The following is a 27,335-nucleotide window of genomic DNA, read 5'->3' as shown; positions in this document are numbered from 1 at the left end:
GCCCTGCCAGCCGCAGGCCTGCGGCCCCCGTGCCCCGCGGTGCCCGCCCCGCTAACTGGAGGGACCGCGTTGCCACTGGCAGTGGCTTTGCGCGTTGCTCGGGTCAAGAGTTGAGGATTCATCGGCAGTTCATTGATTGCCTGCTTAAAGTCACACCCAGCGTGTGGTTTAACCTTGTCCGAGGTTCGGTACCTCGGATCTCGCCTTTCTCTCCTAGCACTGAGACGCTGGTTCTGCCAGTTCTGCTTCTACCGAAATGCTGGGGGGATGTGCAGGCTCCCTTACGAAAACCTCTTCTCTTAAGCAGCCTAGTTTGCCTTGCAATCGGTTTTGGAGGTTTCAGTCTCAAGAGGTCGAGGTGATGGGGGACTCTTGGTCTCAACGAGCATTTCTGCTCTGGCAGTCTCAGGCTGAGTGTTCGACGCTAGGTTTTGAATCTGTGTTGGCCCCTTTTCCTTGAGCGTGAGCTGCAAGGAGCTCAACAGCAACGGCATTTAGGTCAGTGCTCTGCTTCAGTTACGTCAAGGTTGTCAGTGTGGACCGAGCCAGCCTGGTCCCCGAGGCTGGAGGATGGAATGAGTCAGGAAATTGTTCTAGGGATAGCACAAAAAACCGCCTTCTCCTTTATTGCCCGCCTATGCTTTGCGGACACCTTACTCTTCCTTGGTTGCATTTTTAAAAGCGTTTAGCATTGTACGATTTACGTTGTGAAATAATCTGCAAGTGTGATGACTCCATTGTAACATTCATAATCTAGCTTTTTGCTGTAGTTATTCCTTTGACTTTTACAGCAATGTTTTGAGGTTTGAATTAATGTATGAGGGTATTTTGCTCTGTTGGAGGAAGTTGTTTGCCTGACTGGAGAAAGATTGTCACTAAACTTGGCAATAACTTTGTAGTCTTTTTAGATTGATCTTGGGGTTTGATTTTAGGGCTTTTGTTGTGGAGAGTGTATTTTTTTTCTGTGTAAATCACTTCATCGGGAGTGTAAAGCTCTTTTGGGTATGTTGAGTAGAAGGAAATTATTTGCTCTACAGCCACTGAGACTGGTGTTTCTACATACACATCAAATGCAGTGTGTCTATTTCATTTATTTTTCAGTTGCTCTATTGGACTGTTAAAACTGGTCGAATAATGCAATCCACTGAATAATGATGTTAAGTAGTTTCATTAGGTTGTTATAGGTATGGAGTGATTTTTCTCACAGCATTTTAGGACTCTGAGTGTTGTGGTTTTAGCCCTAGTAATACTTACTTATGATTCAGATACAGTGCTTAGTTGTATGAAAATGAATATATGATCACTTTATTAATTTCAGTAATGAATTTTTAACTTCTTTTCCTTGTAATTTAAGTTTATTGTTGTTTGTTGTTTTTTTTTCCTGGGGTGACTAGAGTCTGTTGCTTCGTTTTGGGCTTCCACCAAGCATAAGCATGTGTATACTGCCTAAGAGATGATGTGGTAAAAGGTGTTTGTTTGTGTGTATGTGTTTGTGCTCTGGAGTAATTAAGTAGAAATTTTTCCTGCTTGTTAGCATAGACTGACTTTGAAAAGGCTATAGCATAGATTCCAGTTCTCTTATCAGTTAGAATTCGTCACTTGATTCTGTCAAGATTTCTAAAGCTAACTAATGCTTCCATTTTCTGTTCTGTCTCACCCCCCTTCTCCCTCCTCCCCAGCTTTTTTGGTAAGCCAATTTATATTTGGGGACAGACTTTTTAACAGGGCCTGTAATGATAGGACAAGGGGTAATAGTTTTAAACTGAAGGTAGATTCAGACTAGATGTAAGGAAGAAATTTTTTACAGTGAGGGTGGTGAAACACTGGAACAAGTTGCCCAGAGAGGTGGTAGGTGCCCCCTCCCTGGAAGTGTTCACGGTCAGGTTGGACGGAGCTCTGAGCAACCTGGTCTAGTTGAAGGTGTCCCTGCCCATGGCAGGGGGTTGGACTAGGTCCCTTCCAACCCAAAGAATTCTATGATTTCAGTATTTTCTATATATCATTACATACTATAGCATAATTTACTGGTATTCCTCATTTTTTTCCTCCCTGACATTCAAGTTGAATAAAGGAAAGTTTGGGCCAAAGAAAGAATCTAGACATGGGTTTTTCCATGTGCTTAAGAAAGAGTTTTCATGTTGGTGAAGAAAAGAAAATGAGGTTTTTAGCTTACAACACAGTAGAACTTCATTTTGCCTGAACAAAACGGTCTTAAAGTAATAATTACTACATGATGCAAACTCCAGTCACCAGGAATTGGTTTGGGTGGTCGAGATGTGGACTTGTAATGACTTTGGGATCTAGTTAGACTGCTATTTGTTCAAACATTGTTTTCTCCGGCATGTAGACTAGATTTGGCTTAGATTTAACTAGCAATGTATGAGCAGATGGCTTATTTCTGGGTTTATTGACATCCATCTTTACCTTTTTTAACTCTTTTTTTTTTTTTGTCCTCAACATAGGAAGAGTAGAAGTGTTTTCCAATGCAACTTTTGAAGCTGCTTTGGTTCAGGCAAGTGAACGTACAGATCTGATTTAACTTCTGAATCAGGGTGTCCTTTTGTTGCACTCTGTTTTCAAGCATAATCTGGCAACTTTGTGATTACATCAGCAGTAAAGACTTTAAAACAGTTTAAGTATTAATTCATTTTAATTTATTGTGGTATTTTCTAAAAGGCATATCTGGAATGGGCACTTTCCATGACTGAAGCCTCTTGGCATGTACCTCGAGCATGTAGTGCAACAGGAAACAAACTCTTCTTTTTCTGTTAGCATGTTCAGATATGGAGGAGAAAAATTAATCATGTAGAGGCACCCCTCAACCCCCAAGGTGAACTGTAACATGAGTGTTGTTTAAGGTCTGATATATATGTTGTTTTCAAAGAGTAGCATATCCATACCAGGAATCATTATCTGTAAAATAATTACAAATGTTGGGGAAATAATATTCAGTGCATATATTTAAAAGATTGTACTCGGGCTGAGAACATATGCTACTCATGTGTGTCTTCTAAAAATATTTTCACATGCAAATTACACACCTGTTCACTGCTTACGTCTAAGCAGATTGCCACTGCATGATGGTCCCTGAGAAACTGAATATGGAGTGGGAGGTACCAACTGAAAACTTTTGCTCTGAAGCTTTTGTTTCTCAGGTTTTATGTTTGCTTGGTTTTCCCTCTTCTTTTTCCAAAAACTAACAAAAGAACTTTAAATTTTAAACTTGCAAAGTGCTGTTTTGAAAATGCAAGAAGAAAGAAGTTAAATAGTTAATTATATGTATACATCTTTCTATGTTTAATGCTTAAATATGATATTAATGGTTCTGTTGTTAAATATATGCCACAAGAAAGCTTATTCACAATAATCTCAATTTTGATAATTTTTGTATATATAAAGTCAAGATTATTGTGATTGTAAACTTTCTTGCATTTCATAATTATTTTTAAGTCCCCAAACTTCTAACGTTACTGTTTTTAATGTGTACATGTAGTACATTGTAGTGTTTTAACCAAAAAGAGGGAGATCTTTTTTGAGACAGAGGTTCTAAAATCGGTAGCTAAAACATGAGGCCAGGTTCTTTTTTGTCAACTGCTAACTGTTTAAACCCTTTTTTCTGGAGTAAAAACCTTTTATGAGATATTTTTCCTGACCTTTTTTTTTTTTTTCCCCTATACTTTTGAAAATAAGTGCTACATTGTTTCCCTATTACTGTGTCTGTAGCCTTGACAGAGCAGGAGAAATCTATTCACTGGTCTGTGTTTAAAGGTAGACTTTTTTCTTCTTGGTTCTTAAGAGTAGCTCTTATTTTGTCATCCATAACAGGAGCATATTCTTTGCTCCTTAGCAAAGTAAGAAACTGAACACTTTAGGCCTGATGCAATGTTCTCAGAAATCATTGCAAAGATTTCCATTTGGGAATTGCAGCTAGCCTTCAGAATACTTTTTGTTAATTTTCATTTTATTCTTTCAGTTATTTACCTCTCTGTCCTACAGCCTGTACACTTCTGACTCCATTCTAGTAGGGAACAATAGCCAAAACTTAGTGGCTTTTGTGTCTTCAGAAATTAATTATTTTCAGGAATATTTCAAGTGGGAAAGTATCAATGATGAAATGTTGCTTCAGAAACCTGTGTAAAGATGGGTGGTGTTTGATATGATCATTGTCACTGTTATGCACTTGTGTCCTTAGGATTCTTCCAATAGTTAGGTTGTATTCCTGTGGCATCATGGGGTAGCATTGCTACTCTTAGTGCAAGTCAGCATTAATAGAAAACTCATTTTAATGTTCACGGAAGCAATTGAATGGGACCCAGCATGAGATAATATAACAACAGTCAAATAAAATCCATGTCTCTGCAAGGGCAAAGATCTTGACTAGCTTGATTATGATGGTAGGGGCTTTAAAAACTGATGTGAAGTTTGGAGATACGTTGATTAAGTCATACGAAATAAAACCAATTAGAGCAAGTTTTGAAATTAAGTGAAAAAATCTTAGATAGTATTTGATGCCAATATGATATGTTGGCTTCTGGTCTCATACTGTCTTTAATTGGTGTTGCTCTTTAAAGGCAGGTTATATTTGACTCTCCTTTTTGTTTGGTCTTTATTGTGGCTTTCTGTTCTTCTGCATGAAAGTCTGAGATTTCTATGGGTTTTGGTTTTGTTTTGTTGTTTGTTTGGGGTTTTTTTTAGTTGTGATTATAGTTTTAATACATTTTATCAATAAGGTGATTCATTAGTTTTTAGAATGGTGATTTTCAGCAATAGCAGCTGAAGGCAGTGTTTTAGAGGATTTAGGAAAATTGAGATGATGTAAAATGTGCTAATTTCTCTTTTGTGTGTATTTATAAAAGGGAAATCAACTCCAAATTGTATCTATGTAAGTATACACTATTTGATGTAAAACATGACTCTTTAAAAAGTATCTAATTGTTTCATTCTGTTTTCAAAGTAACTTTGAAGCCTGGCTGTTTTGTTTTCTTGAAAATTGGTGGTAATGAAACATATTAATTAAAGTCTAACTCTTGTGACTTTTGGAAAAAGTTTCTAAATATCTTGCCAGCAGAACTTGGTTCAGATGTTAGCAGAATGAAGAATATTAAGTACCACACTTGCTGTCCAAGTTATTAACCAGTTCTTGTTACATTCTATAACATGGCTCAAGACGCTTTTCATGTATTCCAGTTTCTAGTACTTTCAAAACGAAGGAGGATCTCCAATTAAACTGATTCAGCATTGATAAGATAGTAATTCATACTGAGAAAGAAAGAGCAGTGGTAAATTTTGTGAAAAGTTTAAAAGTGACAGATTATCTATTCTTACCTATCTAGTTAAATTTATACTGGCTTATACCTGTGCGTTACAGACTTCCTCTCGTACTTTTAGACACTTCAGCTAAATTTTATCACCATTATCTTGTGCTCCTTTTCTTATTTAGTCTTAGATTTATTTTTTTTTTCTTTCTACAATCGCATTTAGGAAAACATCCTGTGTAAAGATGCTAGTACTGTTATAGCCACTGACACTATGTGTAAGCTGAGGCTCCAGTTGCTGACATCTCTGTCTAATAAATGCTATACAAATGCAGAGAAAGGCTAATGCTTATTCTGAAGAGTTTAAAAATACCTGTCCCATCTCCTCTCTTGAATTGCTAGCATATTGTATACTTCCCTGATTTTTTCACAGAATTGCATGAGTTTAGATGGTTTCTTAACTTGGTGGGACTAATTCTGTGTGAACTTAAAGCCTTTGCAAAATCTTCCCTATTTTTGGTGGTTTTATCCTTTGGTGGGTTTTTTAATGTCTGAAAACGTAGTACCAGGCTTGGTGTTAATGCGTATTTGTGAAACAGCTAGTAAGTCTGATGGTATTAATTCATGCCTTAGCTAGGGTTAATCAAAGAAAATTTGTCTTTATGAAGTATAGGACATGGATATTTTTATATGTCAGGTTTTATTTGGTGGTGGTGCTGAAAGGCCACATCATGAATGAGTTTTGTTATGGTGGTTGCTATAAGAATATGAAGAACATGTGGCTCTTCACACTCAAACCCCAAACATTTTGGGCCTGTAGACCATTATCCTTCTCTAAATAAATAAATGTTTTAAGAAACCCCCAAACTGTTTGTAGAGCATTTTTCTATAATTCTTAGGTCCTGTGTTGCCAGGGGATGTGGGGAGGGGGGCGGGGGGGAAAGATGATGGTGACAAAAAGCCTATTGCCTTTTTTTCCCATGGAGCATAAAATATCAATAGTTCAACTCCTAGGTGAAACTAAATATTACTGCCTTCTTGTTTGCTGATATAAATTTATCACTCCTCTTATCCTAATGTGTTGCAACTTAACTGGCCTGTTAAATGTATCTAATTGTATGTCCTCTTCTGGATCAATCTCTCAACCTTTCTTTATGCTTTAAAATTAGAGATAGTATGTTCCAGAGCTGTGATAATGTTCAGTAATTGTTCTACATAACACATAATTTCTACCTTTGCTTTTAGAACAGAAGGGAATGGCTGTAATTGTCCTTTTCAGTCTGATAGTACTTTTTCCTTATATCAGAAATGTTATTAACTAGCCACACTGGTTATTTTCATATTACCTGTGGTGTGTTAATGCAGAAGTTTTTGAGGTGTGCTGATCTCATGCCATCTGTATACTGATATCATTCTCTGTATACAATACAGTATAATTGACATTCACAACTCTTTGTTTGTTTGTTTGTTTGTTTGTTGGGGGTTTTTTGTTTGTTTTCTAGTCAAAGTTGTCAGGAAAGTAGTTTTGCACCTTGACCAAAACTTAAAACCAACCATCTGCTTTTCATATGGCAGTAGCCCCTAGCAAGGCATATCTGTTTTTGTAAGATACCATGAGAGCATCTCCTTGCAATTTGTTCACTCTTCCCTCTGAGAAGGTGCCAGGACAGTGACTTCTTACTTGGTAGTCAGGTATTGAGCTTCTTGTCTCAACTAGAATGCCAAATACTATACCACTATACAAGGTTACCAGACATGGAAATGCAGTTAGTTTTGTTGCAAACAAGTATTATTTAATAAAATTTTACTTCGTAAAACACAGCAATATAGTTTGGTGTTAAAAGGGAACTTAAATATTTAGTAGAGTCAATTATTCAGCTTTATTAATCAGAAAAATATTCAAGTTTCTTGACAAAACTATAAAATAAAGATATTGAAGGTGGAAATTTTGCCGGTGAAGATATTCTGTCAATTTGGGGATCTGTCTGATATATAATTTCTGGCTTTAGAATTGCTTGCTTGATTCCTGTCTCTTGCTGCTTCCTACCTGCATCTTTCAACCATGTTCCTTGCATGATTGTCTGGTTGATGCATGTGCACCATCATATGACCGGACTTCTGCCACTTATACACTGGTGGGAAAGTTTAGAGGTCTGAATCTAACTCTTTTTGTGAATAATTAAGAGTAAAATTCCTGGAGTACCCTGTGCTTTTAAGAGCTGGTATATCAGGTCAAATAGGGACAGGCCCTCTATGCAACCTAGCATATAGCAGTGGCTATTAATGAATGCTTGGGGAGGGCATGTAAATAATGGCTTGAACTGTAGCATTTGAAAGATTTCCAGTGTATTTTTAAAATACTGGTGTTTAAAAATGCCTCTCTGATAGGCCTAAGACTAAGGTTTTATCAAAGCTGCTAAAGTCAATTTCTTGCTCTATATTCTGAGGCTGTTAATATATCTTTTTGCTGTTGTTACCACTTAAATAGCTTTCTTATGATTCACAGTAAAGTATCCACACTAAACAAAAATGACCATGAAATCCTAATAAATGAACAAAGTAAATAAAGGCATTATGTTCTCTTTCAGTTGTATTAAATAAAATTCATTTTAATTAAGTTGTAATAATATTGGAAGTTATTTAAAATAGCAGGTAATAAATATTTAAATAAAATCATTCGTAAGAAGATGTTTTTCTTCTCTATTTAGTTAGTGTGGATATCGCCACATAGCATACATAAACTGTTACTGTATTTCATGCTTCAGAACAGAGGGATGTTACTGAACTAACATGTCAGAATTCTTTTGTAATTCAGCTTGTGTTGAGTAATCATGATCTTATAAAGCATTTCAACTTTCTTTTTTGTCTCAGTGGTATTTTTTTTTATCGTTAGCAATGCTGTTCCATATTAAATCACTTCATGCATGAAAGAAAGGTGTAAACTTGAAAACAAATCCAAAATGGAGATCCTCATCAGAGCAAAATTGGAGGAACAAAATAAAATGCAATACTACAGCACAAGTTCCCAAACTTATTCTGCTGATGTTCAGTCACTGGCATTGATGATTAAAGTACTGTTGGTGCCAGTTGTGTTTATTTCTCTGGTTTTATAGGTATCTCTCAGAGCAGGGACTCTATCCTATGTTCATCAACCTGTGAAACACACCTGAAACCAAGATAGAACTTTGTGCTTCCTGCCTCGCTTACTGGTTTATCACCCCCCACTTCACTCCATCCTATTCTTTTATAGCAAAATCTACTCATGTACATGTGCTGTTTTTGGCTGTGATAGAGTTAATTTTCTTCATAGTAGCTAGTATGGGGCTGGAAACAGTGTTGATAACACAGGGATGTTTTCCTTATTGCTGAGCAGCGCTTAAACAGCATCAAGGCTCTTTCTGCTTCTTACATCACCCCACCAGTGAGTGGGCTGAGGTGCACTGGAAGCTGGGAGGGGACACAGCCTGGACAGCTGACCCCAACTGACCAAAGGGATATCCCAGACCATATGAGGTCACGCTCAGCAATAAAAACGGGAAAGAAGGAAGGGGGGGGGGGATATTTGAGGTCATGGCATTTTGTCTTCCCAAGTAATTGGTAACGCGTGACGGAGCCCTGCTTTGCTGGAGATGGCTGAACACCTGCCTGCCGATGGGAAGTGGTGAATGAATTCCTGGTTTGGCTTTGCTTGTGTGCACAGCTTTTGCTCTACCTATTAAACTTAAATTAAGTTTTCTCACTTTTCCAATTCTCTCCTCCATCCCACTGGGAGGGAGGGAGCAAGAAAATCTGTGGGGCTGAGTTGCCAGCTGGGATTAAACCATGACAGTCCAGCAGGTCCACTTTGAAAATTGCTCTTGAAACAGTACCTGCTTAAGAGATATTTAAAGTGAAATGGAAGTGTGATACTGGTTACAGGGGTAGCTGGAAAGTACTATAATATGCCATGCTTAGGAATAATGTATGGCAAGTAACTGGTCCCAGAAATCCTTCTGCAGATAAGTAATCCTATCAAAGGCAGTTGAGTGCATTTGATTAAGGATTACATGCGATTAGTGGTCTGCAAGGTTAAGAGTACAACCTGTATCATTAACGAGTATTCAAATATTAATGCTGCTTTGAGCAGAAGGTTGAGGTCTGTTCCAACCAGAGTGATTTTATGATTCTCACACTTGTTTTATGCAAATAGATATTTAATTTCTAAAAAACATCTTGAGTAAGACAAGCTCTAGCAAATCACTGCTATTATTTTACCTATTGCATCATGTTGTAGCATGAGGATGCACATTTGACCCAAGTTTAAGATTTAAAACAGTAAGAGATTCACCCATACCTTTTTGTCTTTTGCATCGAATTCATTGTATACAGTTTTATATCAGATGGAATTTCTTCCTAGCATACAGTTAACTCTGGTTCCAGTTCTGGAACTAGTCCAAAGTAGAGTGCCTGAATATTTGTTGCTTTATGTGCAGTTGGACTGTGTGAATGGACTTAAGGTTATTTTGCCTAATTCAGGTGTTGCTAGCACTGAGACAGAATCACAGAATCATCTAGGTTGGAAAGGACCTTGAAGATGAGCCAGTCCAACCATTAACCTAACACTGACAGTTCCCAACTACACCAGATCCCTCAGCGATATGTCAACCTGACTCTTAAACCCCTCCAGGGATGGGGACTCCACCACCATCCTGGGCAGCCCATTCCAATGCCCAACAACCCCTTCTGGAAAGAAATGCTTCCTAATACCTAGTCTGAACCTTCCCTGGAGCAACTTGAGGCCATTCCGTCTTGTCCTATCACTTACTACTAGGTTAAAGAGACTCATCCCCAGCTCTCTGCAGTCTCCTTTCAGGTAGCTGTAGAGGGCGATGAGGTCTCCCCTCAGCCTCCTCTTCTCCAGACTAAACACCCCCAGTTCCCTCAGCCGCTCCCCGTACGACCTGTGCTCCAGACCCTGCACCAGCTTCATTGCCCTTCTCTGGACACGCTCGAGTCCTTCAATGTCCTTTTTGTAGTGAGGGGCCCAAAACTGAACACAGGAATCGAGGTGCGGCCTCACCAGGGCCGAGTGCAGGGGTCAGATCCCTTCCCTGTCCCTGCTGGCCACGCTATTGCTGACACAAGCCAGGATGCCATTGGCCTTCTTGGTCCCCTGGGCACACTGCTGGCTCCTGTTCAGCTGGCTGTCAATCAACCCTCCCTCTCTGACTGGCAGCTCTCCAGCCACTCCTCCCCAAGCCTGTAGCGCTGCTGGGGGTTGTTGTGGCCCAAGGGCAGCCCCCGGCATTTGGCCTTATGGAAACTCCTCCAGTTGGCCTCAGCCCATGGCTCCAGCCTGTCCAGGTCTCTCTGTAGAGCCTCCCTACCCTCAAGACTATGGTAACAAAACCATCATTCCAGGTTAACAGTCTAGGAAAGGCTTGAGGCTCTAAAGACTTCAAAGCAAGGCCTCAGAATGTGAGAGGGCATTCTTATATTAAAAAAAAACCCAAACAAACAAAAGCCCCAAACAAACAGAAAAACCCAAAATCCAAACCCACCACCATCCCCAGCAAAACCCCCCACTGTTAGAATATACTGTGTAGATTCTGAATATACGCAGGTATTGAGACACAACTGGTTGAGTTTAGTAATACATGTTAAGTGAGTATTAAGATGAACAGACTTAATCAAAATACAATTTCTTAAATAATTATAAACAGTTGTATGATCATTCTAGTAAGATGTGTGGGGAATTCATATGTATTTCCTTCTCATAGATAAAATTTGTATGTATTGATACCTCTTTTAACTGTTCTCATTCATTTACTTGTCAATTATTTACTTTAAGCAAGAAGTTGGTGATAAGGGAGGAAATTTCAAAATTAATGGCTGTAAAAGGCCAATCACTTTTACATGCATGAGACCAGAAATGTTGTTATGTAACATTTTAACGCTTTCAAATATGTCAATTAACCACAGTAACAGAATATAGCTGTTGTCATGTCTTATTGGTTGCAGCATGTTTCAGGAAAATACTTGGTCGTTTGTATGCTTTTATTTAAAAAGAAAAGGATGGTAACTTAGTAAGTAATATGTGAAGGACTTGACATATTTCCTGGACTTTTAGGGAGTACAGAAAGCAAATAAAAGGAAGAAGAGGCACTAGGAAGGAGTGATTTCTTTTCACACTACTCTTCACCACAGAGATGTTGTGGACATTTTATTATTTTAAAATAATGTTGACAGGGCATTATCTGATTAGTGGATTAAAGAATCAAAAGATTGAATGCTAGAATAAAGTGCTAAAAACCCCTAAGTCATGAGGACTCGATGTGATTCATTCAGTCAGTCATTCTAATGGATGAAGGGGCTGAACTGCAAAGAAGAGAGCATCTTGTTAGGATGAGATGCTGTGCCAGAAGACTGGAAGCTATCAAGTGTTGTATGTACTGTACTTTTAAACTAAACACAAGGAGCAGATCTGGAACCTGCAGACCAAGGACTCCTATTTTAATACCACGTAAGGAGATTTCAATACTAAATGGATAGTCAAGTAGTTCTGTGAGCACAAGATCTAACAGCACCTAGTTTCCTATGCAGTTGTACCTTAGAGGTAATGAAAAGTACTAGCTGCAGCTGGCATATTTATAAGGTGTGTCTCTTACCTACATGTATGTTCTCTAATAACATGGGCATATGCTGCAGCCTCTCCTTCAGTATGGACAGTTTGTGGGTTGGTCTTCTCTATCCATCTGCCGAGTACTTGGAATTCTGAAATCTCTGAATTCTTAATAAACTGTAAATGACTTTTGAATCTTCCTCTTTGACAGAACTGTTTGAAATCAGGTAGTGGATTCAAAACTTAGAAGGGGTCAGGCATAACCTAGGCAGACACATTGAAAAGCATTAATCTCTTCTGTCTTTAGCAGTCTAAACAATGATCTAAGTTGGTTCTGTTAGTGGAAAAGAGAGAGATGGCACCCACGTATATATTTTCATATACTCATGTGCAACCTGTAGTTCATTCCACCTTCTTAAATTTACAGTGTATGACTTTTGGCAGGAAACTAACAATAAATTTTGGTGTGGCCCTACAAGCACTGATTTTTAGTGCAATTGTGAGGACAGTGAACTGGGATGGAGAGATGGAAGTGAAAGATAAATTAGTCCAAGAATACCCTATACTGCTTGCAGTGGCAAAGCTGTGATCTACTTGTAATTTACACTTAGGTGACAATAGTAGTTTCTGAAATGCTGACATTTGTAGCTGCAATTAGCTATGTGCTTGTTTCCTCATTTTCCCTCCTGTTGTATTAGCACAGTCATTTCTGTCATTATGCGGTGACTTGGATCAGACAATTGATCCTGACTTCAAGAGGAGTCTATGGCAAGCAGCAATTTTTAACCCAAGTTAGTTCCCCAATACCATATAGCGAGTGGCTCCACCAGCAGATACATCTGCACAAATGTGGCACAAGGATGGGTATAAGCAGCAGGAGGGTCATCTCTGTTTGAACTGGCACTTTTACCAAAATACATGTTCATCAAATTATGCTTCTAGAATCTATCTTAGAAGTGATTTATCTTGTCTTCAAATAAGTATCCAAAGTAAAATACTATACACATTCTCTAAAAGCAGAGAAAGTTATGAGCAATCTTCTAAGGCTGGGTATATTAATGTAATAATGGTAAGATGTCATTCAGTATTTGCAGTTACAAAAGAATTCACGCTGGAAGGAATAACCTGAACTACTTGAAAATAATTCTAAATTACAAGTAAATGTTCTGCAAAAATACATGTATCATTATAGATGCCTTGCTGAAAACTTTTTTGCAGTGTGCCCACTGTAAAAGAAACAGCTGTAAAATTTATTGAAATGGTGCTCCATGGTAGCATTAAATGGAAGTTCTTTACCTGGGCATTTCTGCTCAAATGAACTGTCCATCAGGTTTAATTAATTTATCAATTTATCAACCAGTGCATATACATATCCTCCATGTGTTTTTAAATGCTATTGGTAAATGACAAGTTTTTGAAAACCTGACAGAGTAAAGAACTTTAAAGTCTTTTCAGCAAGTTTACACAAAATAAAGACACTGTATTTCTTGCTTTCAGTGAAATTTCTTCAGATTATCTGTAAATTTTCAATAATGGCAATACATTCATTCTGCCATTTGGAGGAGCCTGTGCCACAGAATAATGATCTGAAGAAAGCACACTTATTTGCAAGGAAGAGTCTTCATTTGGGAAATAGTACCGATGCAGCAAAGAGGTGCTTTGTCAAGTTCTGGTAAGTACTTTTTCTTGTTATTTTTAAAATTGTACTTATTTGGTTTTGGTAGACTGGCATTTTGTTTACATTAGCATACATGCAGTGTCATGTCAGAGCCTGGCAGCCTTTGTGTTGGTCATTTGACACATGAAGTATCTTGAAATGAAAAGGCACATGCAGTAGCAACACATACTTACGAGATGCATGGAGAGAAACCGTTGTCTAGAAAATCTGAAGTAGCTGTTGAGGATGGAGATTCTGATGATCATAATGATCCAATTCCCTTTGCTAGACGTTCTTTTTCAGAGTTTGCTTATAGGTTTATTTTCTGAATTTAGTATTTTGCTAAACCAGAGTTGTTGTTTTGGTTGTAAGTGTTAATAATTAAGTCTCAGATCATTCAGGCGAAATAAAAAGGAAGTCAAGGTCAGGTTTTCACAACTTGGAATATCTTCAAATTTTCTATTTTAAAAAAATTCAGCTTTTGAATCTTCTGACAGAATATTTTTTCTTAAATCTTGGCATGGTAACACTGGATTAGTATTTAGTTTTAGACAAATGGTTACTGTAAGTTGTGTTTATTTTTTTTCTAGACATTCAATTATTTTTATAACATAATAATGCCTTCACAGCGGAAGTTGGTTTATAGTCATATTCTGCATGGAAACTGTATGCAATGTACATTCAATAAGAAGTGTTAGCAGTAGAATAATAAGATAATTATGAATATTTAAACAGGTACTTGAATTTCTTTTGCAGTGTTCTCATTGCAAATTGCAGGGGGTTCTTTCACTGGCTATGGGTTTGGTGTTCCAACCAGCAGTCGAACAAGTAATAATTTGAAAAAAGAAAAACAAAACAACAAACGGTTTCTTATCAGAAAGGCAGAGTACAGTTTGTCAGCCTTTTCAGTGGTGCACACAAATCTAGAACCTTTTTATGATACCTGTCTACTTTGTTGCTAAATTACTGGATCCTTGCACATATAAAAATGTCTTCATAGATGCATATATGATCTGCAAAGCCTTAGCAATACCATTTGTCTTGCTAAAAATCCCCCAGAATGAAAAGTAGTAGATTTTTTGAATGTAATACTATCATATCTTTTGGGTCCAGAAACAGAGGCTCCTGTTCTATGTGTTTTTATGCACATGCTTAACCTCATATCGATGCCATCCTGATAGAGTACTGATGCCTAAGAACTTCAGTGACAGAAAGAACAGTACTTTTTTAGTGTAAGCCTTTATATTAGTCCCCTTATATTGAGAGAAAACATGAAGATAATTCTTTTAAATAAATTATTTATAATTGTAATGGATAATTAAAAATCAGAAACTAGTTAAGAAAAGCTTTTGAACTGTTAGGGTACGCCAAAATAGGACAGCAGTAGTGAAAAGGAGGCTGTTGCTTCAGTGAAGTTCAAGAAATTGAAATGCATTTCAGTGAAATCATCACAACAGAGAATTCATTCTGAGATACTTCTTAAATCTTCTGGTTTTATTTTGCAGTATGAATGCTATGAATAGTGTCCACCAGATACCAATTTTAAAATGCTTTTTTATAAATGCTACAAAGTTATAAAAACTGAGGGCTTTGATGCATCTGACTTTATTTTTAATATATTTAAAGACCAATATTCTTAAGCATATTAGGTTTTCTTGTTAATGAGAATGGATTCTGGCTGTACATAAAGTCAAACTTTTATTGAACACGGTTCCATAGAAGCCAAAGTAGGACAAGAGAAAAACATAAACCAAGTTCAGTATTATTCAACAGTAGTGCTTATGATGTCTATAATGTGGATATTTAGAGCGGCAAGTGTATTTTTCTTCTGAATCTTTCCACAGAATTATTACTGTTCCTGGTACAACCTCCTGTACATGGACAAAACTGAACTCTCCACAAATAAGAGAGTCCTGTATCTGAAAAGTAATAAGGTCAGGTATTTGAAGTTATAACATTTCAGTGAGCAGTTAAAAGTAATTTCAGTGACTTGTAACTCACACAAATATACAAAAATACTTGATTTATCATGCATCAAGAAGTCTCAAATGGTTTATATCAGTTTCTGTTTGTTGGGTTTTTTCTTTTTTATCTCATGGGTGGGAATTCTGAAAATATTCAGCTCTGCTTTCTAAATGTGTTTTCCGTGAAATCAATGAGCTGACCTGAGTGGGAATAAAGGTTGGTTTATCTTTAGTGAGACAAAGTTAAGTCATCACTAAGTGATTTTGAAATCCCATCCTTGAAATACTAGGTCTTTGACATTCAGTGGGATGAGAATCTCAGAACAGACTGACTACTGGGGACTCCCAAGCTACAGTTCAGGTAAATAACTTCTTTGGAGGAGGAACTTAAAGGTTTCTTCTTTTTTGAATTATGATAATTAAGTATCAAAGGGTGCAACTTAAACTATAAATATTTTCCACTTAACATTTACATTTAAAATAGATTTGCCTATATTTGTGAGAGGATTTGTTAGTTACAGTTTGAGCATTATATAGTTATCTAACATTTCAGCAGTACTGTTTCTAGAGGACTTCTCTACTGGCACAGAACATGAATGTCTAGTTCTATTCCCAGCCACATTTTTGTCTTGTTTTCCAACATGTAGCTATGAGTGTGTAGCTAGTTCAGCTACTGCAATTTCCATTTTTTGCAAAGACAGAGATGTCTTTTGGTAATGCATGCATAATTTAGAACTAGCAGCTTCTATATTAGAATAAGTGTTAGGGCTCTGTTCAGATCATGGGATTAACTTGGTTTGTTTCCTGCTCCAGCTGGGTCCCACTTCATCCAGGAAAAGTGTAGCTCAATTGTTTCTCTTGCAACACCTCGATGTAATTTGTAACCTAGAGCCTTAAAATCACCCGGAACTGGTGCTGCTTTACTTTATTTCTGCTCTTGGAAAGTACAGTGGTGCAGCAGGTACTGCTGCCTCAGTAGTGGAGGCAGGAAACTTGGAGAGGAACAGGGTGCACAATGGGAACAGGAACTGTTATGACCATCTCCAGTAATCTGTCCTAGGTTATCACCCAGGGTTCTCTTTCACTCTCTCTTTTGGGGGGGAGGGGAAAGAAAAGGTGGAAAATAGTTCTGTAACTGGTAGAAAAAGAGCAAGAAACTTTCCTTTAAAAAACAAAAAGTTTTTATTCTGCATGATAGTGTTTCAAAGAGAAAACATTAACGCTTGGGGGATATTTTTTTTTTTACCCAATTTCAACTATAGACTTCCTTCTTCAAAAACAGAAAGATACTGTAAAAGATGAGTATCTTATGATCAAGATCAAGAATAAAAAATTTAGAGTATTTTAAGCGAGAAGACAACAACAAATCAAAGAAAGACATGTATTACCTTTTTAAAATATTTAACTTCAATGAACCATTCACATCAATGAGATATTTAGGGTCTTCTATGTTGTTCTATAGGCAATATAGACTGTGAGAGAAAAAGGTGCATCTGAAGTAGATCATCTGGTTTAAGAAAGTAAGCAACTATTCCTGCCAAGCAATTGGTTAAACAAAACGATTAAACCACAATTGTTTTCATAGTAGCTTTCTAATTAATTTAAGTAAGTGGAAGAAATCTCAAATGCTTGTAGTAAGTTTCCTGTTTCTTCAGGGGTAATGAAAAATACAGATTTGGGGTTTTTTCCCTTAGACAATTCAGTAATCCCTCTAATTCTTGTCATGGGTATACTAAACAACTGTGGGCCAACTTCTGCACCTCTTGAATTTGTAAAGTTATGTAAAATTGGAACAATTACTAAGAGTTCTTGATAATTAAAAAAAAAAATAAATCCCATAGCAGGCAGCACATTCAATCATTAGAGAAGTGATAGATTTTAAGAGACAGCCCATATCACTGTAGGTAAGTACGTGCCTTTAGCACTATAAATTAGAAGCACGGTATCTGAGCAGTATATAAACTGTTCACATACCTCTTTTTGTGCCTAGCACACTGATGTATTAGTATTATGGAATATGTTTGTTCCATTCCTCTTTGGAACACAGCTTCCTCTCCACTGTCTCAGACATATCTTACCTTGTTCTTGGGGCTTCTGATTCACGAATACCCAAGAGAGGGCCTGTTGGCTGTGAGAGCTGATGTATAGCTTACCTTAGGGCTTAACAAGAATAGCAAGGCTGGATACCACCCAACACACTACGCCAGTTTTGGTTCCCAGCATTCTGACATTTTCTCAAGAGTAGGCCCAGAAATTTGTTGTCCTGATCATCAACATCCAGCTTAAATACAGTCCTCTTGGATCCCACCATTTTAACATTGTCATACCAAGATGGTTGATTACATTTTTGAAGGAGGAGACTCTTCTGCCTTATCTGCAATATGGCTAAGTGAGTCTCAGGGTCTTCCAGGAGAGGACATCTCATTCCTGACATGCCCACCAAGAAGAGGTGCTGAAGCCTGTGTAGTGCCTTGAAGATGAACTTCATTATCCTACTGAGGAATGAGTAATTGTATATGTTATTGAATACCATCTTACAGTATACAAATACTGTATTTAGTATCAAATGAGGACTCCAATCAGTACATCTGAGAGGAATAGTCAGTGACTTCCATTTAATTTTATGCAGCACTGTGAATACAGCAATCGTTTAGAGACCTGGCTTTGGGGCTCCAGATGCTTCAATAGGACAGTGGTTCAGTTGAAGACACCCTTAAATTAAGGGGAAAAATATTTCACTTTGTAGATGGATGAAATATCCTCTGCTTTGCGTTAGTTAAAGATTGTGGTTGGAGACTTACCTTTTTGCTAAGTTCTACCAGTTGTTTTCATGACTGCTTCCAGAATTGATTTACTCTCTAGCTCATTGATAAGGATGATCACAGAATCATCTAGGTTGGAAAAGACTTTGAAGATCATCCAGTCCAAACATTAACCTAACACTGACAAACAGCTCCAGGGATGGGGACTCCACCACCTCCCTAGGCAGCCCATTCCAACGCCCAACAACCCCTTCTGCAAAGAAATGATTCCTGACATCCAGTCTAAACCTTCCCTGGTGCAACTTGAGGCCGTTACCTCTTGTCCTATCACTTGTTACTTGGTTAAAGAGACTCATCCCCAGCTCTCTGCAGTCTCCTTTCAGGGAGCTGTAGAGGGCGATGAGGTCTCCCCTCAGCCTCCTCTTCTCCAGACTAAACACCCCCAGTTCCTTTAGCCGCTCCTCCTACGACCTGTGCTCCAGACCCTGCACCAGCTTCGTTGCCCTTCTCTGGACACGCTCGAGTCATTCAATGTCCTTTTTTAGTGAGGGGCCCAAAACTGAACACAGGAATCGAAGGGTGGCCTCCTCCAGCTGGCCTCAGCCCATGGCTCTAGCCTGTCCAGGTCTCTCTGCAGAGCCTCCCTACCCTCGAGCAGAGCAACACTCCCACCCAACTTGGGGTCATCTGCAAACTGACTGAGGGTGCACTCGATCTCCTCGTCTGGATCATCAATAAAGATGTTAAACAGGAGTGGCCCCAAAACCGAGCCCTGGGGGACACCCCTCGTGACCAGCCGCCAACTGGATTTAACTCCGTTCACCACAACTCTCTGGGCCCGGCCATCCAGACAGTTTTTTACCCAGCAGAGCATGCGATCATCCAAGCCTCAAGCAGCCAGTTTTGCCAGGAGAATGCTGTGGGAAACGGTGTCAAAGGCCTTGCTAAAGTCAAGGTAAATTACATCCATATCCACAGATCATAATTCTTTAAGCAGTGTCCGTTTTTGGCACAGCCTTCTGCTTCTAAACACCAGGTGAGGGTGTTTACTTTAGAGTCTGACCTGGTTCTGCTACTGCTTTTTCTCTTCTCCCTTTTTTGAGACAGTGGCTTTCATTGCAACTTGATGTGGACTAACTTCCTAATGGATCATTTAATCCTGAAGATATCAGTCATATATGTTTTCACCCTCCAACCTTGCTTATCTGACTATCCTTCACACAACAAATGGTAATGAATAGAATCTAGGGGCACAACATGGGCAGAGGCAAGTGCTATGTGGAATAAATTTCCTAGTCATGTTTTATTTAGCAGAATATATATATCCAAGATTAATTTCATCTTAGTAATAAAGAAAGGAAGACCTCTGAGGATTGGAAAGAGAATCTTGGCCGAGTGATCTGGGGGAAAAAGCTTTGGAATCTCCAGGAAAAAGAACTATTTTCCTCAATTTTCCCTCCAAGTCTATTGGAAAAAATAGCCCATTGTTAAAGAATTCTGTGTGTGTCAAAATGAGCATGAAGTTGATTTTAAAAGTAATAACTTACAGTATTGCATCCTTTAAGATGTTTTCTGTAAGTAACATTTTAGATTAAGTTACTTTGTTACAGAATTTCATAGCATTAAGAAATTACAATTCCTATATACAGTAGACTACATTTACCGACAGGTCCTTGAAGTGCTCTGTTAACTATTTGTAATGAGATAATCTTTCTATATAGAGTTGTCATGTTTGTTTGACAAGATTTTCTGTACCCATTTATTTATGACAGGATGATACTACTACAGGGATCGTATTCTTGATTTTTATTTTCAATTTTTTTGTTCTGACTGAGGCTGACCAACTAGCAAACAAAAAACCCCAACTTTTAAATACCTCCATTTGGAACACAGATCCATCCCTAAGATTAGAACAAGTTGAAGTTATAAAAAATTTAATTTACTTTTTTTTTAATAACTGATATCAGTACTGTCTATGTGCTAGCTAAGTTATGGTTGATACAGTTCTTAATGAAGCATATACTGTTCACCTTTGATAAGCAAGTTACTATTGTATATATTTCACTTTATCCAAAGATTTCTGGGAGTCAGGGGTCTTATTTTGAGGGAAGAGGGAGAGAGAGAGACAAAAACATGTGTATGTGCATTTATATTGATTGTGTTTTGGAAACTATTATAAAACAAGTCCTAAGTAAGGAGGAAAATACATTCTTGTTTTATCAGGTGATTCTGGTGTCTCAATTCAGTTGTATGGGAGATACCATTCATAGTGTCCTAAGGGGAACACACTGGTTAAAACATTTTATTATTTTTTAGCTCTTTTCTCCTTTAAGAAATACTTGGGGTAGTAACTAAAGTTTGTTCCTTTAGAAGCAAAAAGGTTGGGTTTTTTAACAGCACAGCCTGAATTTGCAGATGCTGTTTCAAACAACCACATAAAGTATATATAGTGGTGGAAGTACTATTGTGCAGCTGAACTAAAGGGATTTTTCTGCATAACTACTTGCCTGTTATTGCCATTGTCAAGTCAAGAGATAATTTCCAAAGCTGTAGTCTGGCTGAGGAGGAGTAATTGCTTTTATGTATATTATTCAAGCCAAAACACACACTTTGTTTTCACCAGTGTTTTTACTAAAATTCAAAATTAACCCAGCATTGTTGCTGATAAAAAGTTATTTTTAAAAGAAAAAGTATTATGAAAAGAATAGTGACACCTGAGTGGCACGCAGTAAACTCTTGTCAGCTGAACTCCTGACAGAATCTGGCAGGATTTCAAAGTCTGGTTTGTCTCTAGTAATGCCATTAACATTTCAAAGGTTGATGATGTTCTGGGAATTACACAGGAGGGATTATTTTTTAAATTAAGAATTAGTACTCTAAAGCCTTGCCAGCGCTAGGAATATTGCAGCTATCTTGCAGTAGGTAAATGAACTATACATGAGACACTAAGTCCTCTATCAGACGTTTTGCTACTTTATCTGTACTGGCATAATTAAAGTATCAGCCATCTTTCCCCATAGTGTGAATAGGGCTGTATCAGTATAAAACTGTATTTATTGGTAGTTTATTTCAGCATAGAAGGAAACAACCTAGGAGGGCTGTCCCAATTCCAGAAATTGTTTTTAATTATATTTCACTTGCTACACCTGTATATACTATTTGTATTGGAAACCTTATACCAGAAGAAAGCAACTCCATTCTAGTTTATTTGCCCGTATCCATAGAACCCCATAAAAATTCAGTTTCATAGGTTCAATTTGCCTTTGTGGGCAAACTTGCCCTTTACACAGAATATTCTCCATCTATGCTAAAGGATATAAATGATGAGTGTTTTAACAATAAAAATGCATCCTCCTTTCTAGTATAAGCCTAATCTATTCAGTTAATACTAGAACAAGTACAGTTTATTGTGAATGGTTAGAATATTTCCATCTGGCTGCATGCACCAGAGCCCGTAGAGCAACTGTCCCTACCCTGAATTCTAGTTTAACTCTCTGCTGTTCAGTATGGAACACAATGTTTTATGTACTCTGATCAAACTTTCAACTGCTGTTTTATAGATCAATGTCTTGCCTTGCTTTTCTGCTGTGTAAATGAATCTTGTCCAGTATGTGTTACCTAAGAAAGAATTACAAAAGTCTTGCAAATAAGAATGATCTGCATGCACTCCTTCTATAATGTTGAGCAGATTCAGATGATTCCTGTTTTAAAGCTACAAGTGAGGAAGAGATCTTGATTCCATATTAAAAGGTGGGGAGGGGATCATGATGGGGACAAGACTGAAAATCAGTATAAAGTATAACCCTTCTACTCTAAGCCTGGGAGCAGTAAAGAAAGGACCTAGTCAGGGACTAACTAGCAGCAACAGAAAGAGCCAAAAGCCCCAGGACCTTTGACCATTCAGAGAACATTCACTAGCTTTAATAAGCTGTTCTCTGTCCTATGCTCACTGACTGTTTGTTCCACCCTCTTTCCATGCATTTTGCCTTTTTACATCTGCTTCAATCCTGCTTACTTCATGCTTCCCCCCCCCCATCTGCCCTCCTTATTCTGTATCTCCTTCCATTTTCTTTGCAAGCAAAAGCCACCCCCAAACTAGAACTACTGTTACATTTACTACAATCATGCTGTTTGTGCTGTGTGTGAACTTTTCCCCCATGCTGTCTTATCTATTTAGACTGTTGGTTTTTATATGATCAGGGGACTTTTTACTGTTCTGTTTATGCGCTGTCCAGCATAATGGAACTTCAATTTTCATTAGTCCTTAGAAGGCCTTAAATTTGATTAAGATTAATATTACTTTGTCCTGCTTTTTTAAAAAAGAAATCACTTCTAGGCAAATTACTACCCTTAATGATATAAGGTATATGAGATTTAACAGGATAAGATGAACTTTGTTCTTGCAGTTTTTCTACAGGTGAACCAGTGATTTAAAAGTATAATGTTATAACTGTGGTTATATTACAGTCCAGCATAATACAATGAACATTGCAGAATGAATTTTATATTGACTGTGTTTGCATTGCACTTGCAGTGGTTTGCAAATTGTTGGTTTGTTTTCCACGTTTTACAGCTTTTAATTTGCTTTCTAGAAACCATTTTGGTAGGTGTGGAATGTTTGTCAGAAATCTGGTCCGAAGCTTGACTGCAAAGCAAGCAGGGGTACTAATGATGGATATGAACGGATAGCTTAAGGATAGCAATGGATATGGCATCTTCAAAAGCAGTGGCATTCTGGTAAGAATTTGCATGTAATTTATTAAGCAGTACATGATAGTTCTCTGTAAAATGTGGTCTTATATCTCTCTGAAGATTTGTCGGATTGTTTAATGAAAATTTCTTTTGAAATGTGAAAAGTAGGAAGACTGCTTTGTATCGTGCAGCATTTTAAATTCTGAAACATTGTACAACTTTAGTTTACTTAGCAGTGACTTCCTGCATATTAAAAACAGTTAAAGTATCTTTTCATTTTAGAGAAGCAGTTAGCGGCCCTTTATGGCTCACTGTGAGCCTGCTTCTCTGACTATTTAGAACTGAGTATTTTTGAACTGTCATTTAAAAAAACCCCAGCTTTTTCTGCATTCAGAGTATACTTGGAGTATGTTATAACTAACCTCTGGTGCCATATTTCACCAGTACACATGTAACTGTTCTAACAGGTTCCAACTTTGCAGGAGATATGAAATACTTATTTAGTTATTGACAAATTAAACATAATTGGAAACTTTTAATCCTTGTACATATGCTAGGTTACTACACTGGTACTGCTTTGTTGGAAGTTTCATACTATTTAAATAATGTACACAATTATAAAATGCAAGCAGAAACACCAGTGGAAGTTCTACTGTAACTGAAGTAGAGTAGAAGTGGTTCTGTTTAATTTATCCTTTGAAATCACTTCGGCCAACATTTCCTTAAGCTAAATTTCTTGTTTTCACCAAAAGCAATTATTTTCTTATCAGTGTATATACTGACTTCTTGAAATTCACAAAGAATTTGTGCCTCTGTTTTTCTTCCTACTCTTTGAATCCCACTGGTGGTTGGTATATTGCAGTGGAACTGTTCTGTAACAGAAGGCAGTTCTTAAAGCTTCCCGTTTAAGGGTATTTTGAGGTCCTGGGTATGTATACAGTATGCAGAAAAGAGCAGCACAGAGACTGAGCATTCTTCTGATGAACTAGTTTCATAGCTGAGGTAGCTGTTCCAGCAGCATGCTACTTCCAGTGAAATTAGGGGTTTGACACCCTCAAGAACTCTTAATTTTCTCATGCCGTGCTGAAAGCTGTGGTGGCTCAGGAGCTGATTCACAAGCAGATTAGGCATTAATCGGATGGACAATGTTGGTCAGAGGGGTGGCAGTTAATGTCTGAGAGTAGTAACAGCATTTGGTCCACTGCGCGCTTGTCAGAGGCTTTAGCCCCTTTGAGAGGCAAAGATAAGGAGCTCATATGCACCCTTGTGCTAACACAGATACCTCCTAGGGACACCTAATGAGACCAGCAAAACTGCAGTGTATCCGGGGGGGGGGGGCAGGGGTAGTACTACCCTAGCTGACAGAATCCAGCTGCACTGTCCTCAGTTGCACAGTATAAACATGTACCATAACTCAACAGGTACCTAAGGAAGCATTAATTGAAACACAGTATCCTCACTAAGATATTGGGAGAGGAAGTACAGAGAGTGCCTGGTAGATGAACTGAGAGGTCTGTGGCCAGACTCCAAAGGCCTGGTGTAAGTGCACAAGTTAGACCTGAAAACATTAATGTAAGCAGTCTCCTCATTTGAAATTAGATTGATGTGGAAGTGACTAATAGTGACTTCTATTTAATATTCTTTTCTGCAACACTTGGCTTTTCATTTTTACTTTCTAGGTGGGTGGGAGATAAAATCTGGCCCTCAAAGCGCTATGCACTCATTCCAGTGCCAAAATGCAAAACACAGATCAGCAACTGTGATGTAAGGGATGAGGAAGCTAGGCTGCTTGCAACTTCTTTTTGCCAGGCTAATCTTTCCCTCTGATTCATTGCATGGCAAGTGCTTGGTTATTTATTTGATTTGTTTGTATTTTAAACCAATTTATGGGGAAGCAAGGGGGAAGGGGTGAGCTCTTCTTAGTTTTAAAACCCCTTCAATTCTGAAGAATGATATATGTGAAGAAAAACCTAGTTTGCAATTTCCATGTCATAGAGGTATCTTATCTGTAGTTGCAGTAGTTATAAAAATCAAGACTGGACTGTCTTTTTCTGTTGATCTTTTTCTAAGGTGACTGTACTGATTAGTATTGCTTCAAATAAAAACAGTTAAAACAAGTGATTGACTTGTGAAAGAGTTGACTGTCATTTAGTGTTTAATTCTTTTGTTAAATCATTTTTGTGATATTAACTTTATTTGTGACACTTTAGTAGGTGGAAGCCTGAGGGGGGAAATGTTATAGTTCTTTCACAATTCATTAGTTTGTGGATGTTTTTGTTATGTTGTCTCCACACTGAATGACTCATTTTAAATGAGCATGCCTGCCTAAAGGCATGCCCTCAATATTGCAGCCCACAGTGAAACTTGATGCCATTACATATAAAAATGTGGAAGATGCTCATACCCGTTTGAATCCTTGAGAAGCTTTGTGCATACTGGATATGTGTGCTATCAATTACTTACTCAATGTATTTTATTTCAAAAAGCTGTGTTTTACCATGTCTGATTGTTCTTTTTCACACAGTTGATTTGCTGAGTTTGTAGGCTACATCTGTCTTGTGAGCATAAGCTGGAACTGAGAAACAGTGATTTTATTTTTTTTATATAAAGTGGCACAGCTTCAGCATACTCATTTCTGGACTATTTGATGAGAGACTATAGAAGTATCTGCATTGCCACCTGTGTGGAACCAGTTGGCCTGTGGTTATCTTAGCTCTCCTTGAATTTTGTCTCTTACTAATTTAATTTTTTATTGTTTAATAAAAATGTGAAAGTCAAAACAGATTTACCTATTGGCAACATGTCATATAAATTATCACTTACATTAAAGAAGCTTCATACTGGTACACTGCAAGAAGCAGATCTAAAAACTGGCTCAGGGTTCTAGACCTACATTTCCTTAGTATCTGTAATATGGAGACAGATGTGCACTCACAGCAGCAAGATGAGAGGGAGAGTTTTGAAAAGCATGTGAAGTAAAATTTTTCAGATATTGTTTTGAATCTTTAGGATGGTTTGGGTTTTTTTCATGTGCTATGTATTAGTATTAACTCTAAGCCTGCATTGATTTGTATATTGAAAATATGTATATATCTCCAGAATGTTTGTTCTCTGGATGACAGACCTGTGGTTTTGACAGGAGTAAGACAGATTGCTGTGATAGAATAGATACAACATATCATGAGTCAGGTACTTTGGCTTTTAAGTAACATTCCTGTTTTACCATGCATAATATGTAGTGGAGGAGTTTATGCCAAAGGGAGCAGATAAATTTAAAGACTGAACTTCTCATAGATTTTTCACTTAACGCTACTCACGGCTGTACATTGTCTGTGTCCGTGTCCATTTTCAGGAGGAGGTTGTCAACGGTAACCTAACTCTACCTCCACTGATGTGGATGGAGCTTGTCTGGCCATCCCTTCCCTGGTTTGGGCTTCAAGACTGTAGACACACTAATGAAAACTGTGTCCAACTATTAAATTGATCACCATTTCCATAGGAAACACTGGAAGGCAATAAAAGTAGAGATTTCAATCCTGTTTCTAACTCTAGCAGCCCAGACCAAGTCTCTCAGGTCACTTAAGGATGTCTCACTGAAAGAGTATAAAAGGTATGAAGATATGACGGTACTACTGTTTTATCTTCAAGTGGTGTTGAAGTATAGGCAAGGAGAGGAAGGAGGTAGCAAAGTGAAAATACATCAGAAATGGCTGCTCTGGCCAGGCTGATGTGTGTGAGAATGGGGTGTAGGTGCAGGGAGCTGTATCTCTGCCTTCCTGTACAGCTGCGTTCGCTTTTAATAAACCTAAGTAGCAACAGCAAGCCAGAGACTGGGCGTGCTGGTCTATTCCACATCTACAGGTGTAAAAGCTGCCTCGCCAGTCTGTTCTTCCTGCAGTTTTCTCTGTTCTGAGTCTGGCTTCTCAAGATCCTTCCTTCACTTACTAGGAGAGATGCTGGAATCTTACTAGTGTATACCAGAGCACGTACAGTTTTAGTCCTCCTCTCCCTTTCCCGTTTCAGAGCGTCAGAGCGGTTTTTCTTTCCAGTACTGCGTGATGAAGGTGCGCAGCTCTAGGGTTAAGTTTAGGGGCTGAGTTTTGAGGCTCTAATCGGGGTTTCTTGTAAGCACGGGCAGGTTTGATGTCAGGTGCTGGAGGTACTGACCTTTTCCTTTTCCCGTTGAATCCTTTAGTCCTTTTCTCCTGGGGCGCTGGGAGCAGCACACGGGGGTGTCGCACACGAGCACGTTCAAGCGGCCTTAGGTTCCTCTCCGTGAGGTCCATACTCGAGTCAAACGTCGCCGGGGGCCAGCTGGCAGCTCCGTCAGGAAACTGTCTCCGTTAGGATGACCGGGGCATCGCCTCGGCAACGCCGGCCAGCGGAGGCAGCAGAGGCGAGAGG

General features: G+C 38.2%; 1 long non-coding RNA gene across 7 annotated transcripts in view; it reads left to right on the top strand.

The window, feature by feature from the left end:
• Window positions 1–6: 6 nt before the first annotated feature.
• Window positions 7–27,335, top strand: part of LOC113479950 — a 37,905-nt gene continuing 10,576 nt past the window's right edge. The window contains exons 1-5 of one of the 7 annotated variants that reach the window (XR_003398397.1): window positions 7–161; window positions 13,354–13,528; window positions 15,768–15,838; window positions 19,347–19,469; window positions 22,832–22,976. This is a non-coding gene — a long non-coding RNA (uncharacterized LOC113479950). Of the gene's footprint in view, window positions 162–10,632; window positions 13,529–15,767; window positions 15,839–17,171; window positions 17,382–19,346; window positions 19,470–22,812; window positions 22,977–27,335 lie in introns of those variants that run through there. The other 6 variants (XR_003398395.1, XR_003398398.1, XR_003398389.1 and 3 more) reach the window with 6 other exon arrangements.

Source organism: Athene cunicularia (genome assembly GCF_003259725.1).
Source record: "Athene cunicularia isolate RWA chromosome 1 unlocalized genomic scaffold, athCun1 chr1_part1, whole genome shotgun sequence".
NCBI classification, from domain to species: domain Eukaryota; kingdom Metazoa; phylum Chordata; class Aves; order Strigiformes; family Strigidae; genus Athene; species Athene cunicularia.
This window is presented reverse-complemented; position numbering and strand designations above follow the sequence as displayed.